The following is a 4,524-nucleotide window of genomic DNA, read 5'->3' as shown; positions in this document are numbered from 1 at the left end:
TATGCAATATTATGAAACTGAAATGAAATGAAAAATCTTGATGAGATATTTTCATATAATGTTACAATGACATCATGAATAAAGATGATGATCTGGAACCAAAATCTGTCATTGAATATCAAAATAGACGTGATTGAACTCAACGGAAAGGAGCAATACGAGCTGAATTAGAATCGCTCAATAAAAGAAAAGTTTTTGGATCAATCGTTATCACTTTTAAAGATGTGAAACAATGGGATACAAATGAATTTTTATCCGAAAAGAAATGTGCAAATGAAGTTACAAGGCAAAACTTGACTTGTAACTCAAGATTTCCCACAAAGACCAGAAATGAATTAGGAGAAAAACTTATCCTTCTATAATGAATACAATTACTTATTAGATACTTAATCAACCTGGTAGTTATTTAAATGCATCTCATGGATGTTGTTACTACTTATCTGTATGGATCACTTAATAATGATATATATATATGAATATACCTGGAGGGTTAAGGTATCATAAGCATCTAATGCAAAACCCAATGGAATATATTCCATTAAATCACAAAGATTTCTAAATGGGTTTATACAATTGGGACGTATGTGGTATAATTGATTAAATTACTACTTGATAAGAAAAGGGTATACATATAAACTTATTTGCACGTGTGTTTTATAAAAACAATGTTCGAATATGTGATCATAGCTGTTTATATCAATTATCTTAAATAAAGAAATCTATGAAGCCATTCAACTTCTAAAGAAAGATTTTAAAATAAAAAAAAAAATCAAGTATTACGTTGATTTACATATTGAGCATATAACTAATGACTTACTTATACATCAAACAACTTATACTGAAAAGATTTTAAAATATTTTAATATGGACAAGACAAAAACCATTAAGTACTTATATGGTTGTTAGATCTTAATATTGATACTAATCCATTTCATCCTCTAGAAGATCATGAAGATCTTCTTGGTTCAGAAGTTCCATATTTTAGTGCAATTGAGGCTCTTATGTATCTTACAAATTATACAAGATCTGACATTTCTTTTGCAGTTAATTTGTTGACAAGGTTCAGCTCAGCCCCTACCAAAAGACATTGGAATGGGATCAAACAAATAGTTTGAAACCTTCGGGGAACTACTGATTTATAATTATTTTATTCTAACAACTCGAAACAAGATTTGTTTGGTTATACAGATGCAGATTATTTATCTGATCTACATAAAGCTAAATCTCAAACTGGATATGTATTCCTAAATGGAGGCACCGCAATATCATGACGTTCTCAAAACAAACACTTGTTGCAACATCATCAAATCATGCTGAAGTGATTGCATTACATGAAGCTACTCGGAAATGATTGTAGTTAAGATCAATGATACAAATCATTATTGATTCTTGTGGACTAGAACGCTATAAAAGCCCAACAACTATCTATGAAGATAATACATCTTACATAGTACAAATGAAAGAAGAGTATCAAAAATGACAGAACAAAACATAAATGCTGACGAGGCGCTAAAGCTATAAACGGTCTTAACGGTAATAAGTTTGATGGAAAAGAATGGTATATTGGTAAGGCTCAGAAAAAGACTGAAAGGGAATAGGAATTGAAACAACAGTTTGAGCAAACCATGAAGGAGACTGTAGACAAATCACATGGGTCAAACTTGTACATAAAAGATTTAGATGATACAGTTTCAGATGAAAACCTCAGATTCTTCTCATATACTCAAGATCTCGTAAAAGACAACCAGATTAAAATGAGATACGTTCAATCAACAACTCTGCTGATCTTTGTCCCAAAGCACTGCCAATCGCTGTTTTCAAAACATACGTTCACAATATTGGCATGAGGCAAGTTCAAAAGATGTGACGACTCAGCGTTGTCTACTTGAGGGGGAGTCAACTCTATGCTGCACTCTTTTTCCCTTAGCTAAAGTTTTATCCCACTGGGTTTTCTTTAGTAAGGTTTTTAACGAGGCAGTATTAATTGCTCTTTAAAAAAATTACCATCCAAGGGGGAGTGTTGTAAATTTAGTAGTTAAATATGGATGGTAATTAGTCAAATATGGATAGTAAAATTTGTACTATATATATGTGCATAATGTAAGTTACAAAAACACACATATACATTAAATACATCACACCTCTTCAACCTCCTTCTCTCCTATATCTTCTACAACACATCTCTCTTTTATTGGTTCAATATATTGAACCAGGCCACTAAAGGTAGTTATAAGCCTACTGAAATATAACAAATATTATATTTTATAATTTTAAATTATTATATATACTTACATATATATATATATATATATATATATATATATATATATATATATATATATATATATATATATATATATATATATATATATATATATATATATATATATATATATATATATACTTATTTATTTATAAACAATTGTTCGTGAATCGTCGAGAGGATTCGAAGGGTAACTGATTACATAAATAAAATTCCAAAATTCTTGAGATTCAACATTACAGACTTTTCTTATCGTGTCAAAATTATATAAAGATTAAGTTTAAATTTGGTCGAAAATTTCTGGGTCGTCACATGGTTGAACTCTTTCAAGGGCCTAACTATCTTTTAAACCCAATCATTAATGAAAGCATCGAAACACATCACGTCTCTCGGATACGGCAAACCTTGTATTTGATTATGCTTAAGAAAGTTTAGACCTTTGTGGAATGTTAATACGTCACCCAACCGAGTCGCTCAATTGGATGAGCCGTTTGAACGTGTATGACAGTAGTCAGACTGTACGAGTGTCGGGGGTAAGGGACGTTGCTGTCTATTTAGAATCTTCAAGCCTATCGCATTACCCAGTGACATGTCTTATGATAGGGGCGTTTAGGACTAGTGTAATGAATACAAGGTCCCTATCTATTCATGAGCCAGCATTCCATAATCTCAGCAAAGTAACTGATGAAATCATAGTATGCGCTTGTTTTAACCTTATCCGAATTACAAATTTTATTGCATTTACTTTATTTGTCTTATAAACTAGAAAAACCCAAAATTAGGTAACAAACCACTACTCCTTCACCTTAGAATTATCTTAAGCTTTAAATATAGGTTCGATTCTACTGATATCTTAAAAATACGACTCTATGTCATACTTCCCTTACTCATAATAAGGAGTAGTACGATTTAAGCTCCGATAAATATAAATTTAAAATGATTGCTCTCTCTTGATAAGCCGTTTCTGACGCCTTGCGACCTAACGATACCGCATAAATAAAACCGTCCGTTTCGGCCATATCATAAGAGAGTGACGTTTTTGGCGCCCCTGTCGAGGAACTGGTATCAGACAATACTTCTTTTATCAAACTTATTCGCAAGCATTTGGTGGTGTCTAAGAAAGTCAATCATACACGGACTTGGTTGTTTGATTTTTCGAACAGTCTCCAATTATATTGGAACCAAAATGATCCTTCCTCTCCGTAGTCGGCCTGGCTACTTGGTTTGTTGAATAGTTAGTGCGAAGCTCTATTATCGAAATACCAGGGAATCAGTAGCAAGAACCAAAAACATACTTAAACTTAGGATAATTAGATTAGATTACCTTAGATTACCTTAGAATTAAGATCACCTTAGACTACCTTAGATTAATTTAGATTACCTTAGAATAAATTAGATTACCTTAGATTAAATTAGGAACTTAGATTATCCACTTAAAATTTTAAAACAAAAAGGCATACCCAGTGTATGACCCAAACCCGATCTAGACCAGGACCGTTGTTATTCGTACCTGATCCAGACGCAATAATCTCTAAAGCACCCAAAGAAGAACGAATCAGAAATCGAATGGCGTTACGCGTCACTTTAGCAGAAAACACCAAACCCTCGATTGAAGGTCGAGGAGGACCGATCAGATTCTCAGAGATTCAAGGACACTCGTTTGATTTAAAGCATCACATCATACAGCTCTTACAAAATAGCTGTCAATTTCATGGATTACCGAATGATGATCCTAATTCTCACCTTTATAAATTCATATCTCTTTCAAACTCCTACAAACAGTCAGGGATAGGACAAGACATAGTTCGGCTATACTTGTTCCCCTATTCTCTCACTCATCATGCACAAACATGGTTTGAAGGATTGGAAAAAGATTCCACCACGTCATGGACGGAGATGGCTACTAAATTCTTAACCAAATATTTTCCTCCTTCTAAACAAACCAAGCTCAAGAATGACATCATTAACTTTAAACAAAGTTATGATGAATCTTTTTACACTGCATGGGAGCGATTCAAAACTCTGCTGAAGAAATGCCCTAATCACCAGTTAAAACGGTCAACCCAAATCTGTACCTTCTACAATGGTCTTACTGTAAATCATAGGACGACGATCGATGCAGCAGCTCAAGGAAATCTGATGAACCAAACCGCAGACGAAGCATGGGAGTTGCTCAAGAACATGACGATGCATCATTATGACTGGAACAGTGGCGAAACAACTTCATCATCTGCCCCACTCTCCGCACTTAACAATCAAAC

General features: G+C 33.4%; 1 non-coding gene across 1 annotated transcript; it reads right to left on the bottom strand.

Annotated features, from left to right (window-relative positions):
* Positions 1-4,208: 4,208 nt before the first annotated feature.
* Positions 4,209-4,314, bottom strand: LOC139894819 (small nucleolar RNA R71). The gene has a single exon (XR_011775300.1). It is a non-coding gene; the product is annotated as a small nucleolar RNA R71 (small nucleolar RNA).
* Between the last annotated feature and the right edge of the window lie 210 nt (positions 4,315-4,524).

The sequence above is a fragment of the Rutidosis leptorrhynchoides genome, chromosome 2 (assembly GCF_046630445.1).
Source record: "Rutidosis leptorrhynchoides isolate AG116_Rl617_1_P2 chromosome 2, CSIRO_AGI_Rlap_v1, whole genome shotgun sequence".
NCBI classification, from domain to species: domain Eukaryota; kingdom Viridiplantae; phylum Streptophyta; class Magnoliopsida; order Asterales; family Asteraceae; genus Rutidosis; species Rutidosis leptorrhynchoides.
The sequence above is the reverse complement of the archived record's forward strand: the minus strand, read 5'-3'. Positions and strand labels throughout refer to the sequence as shown.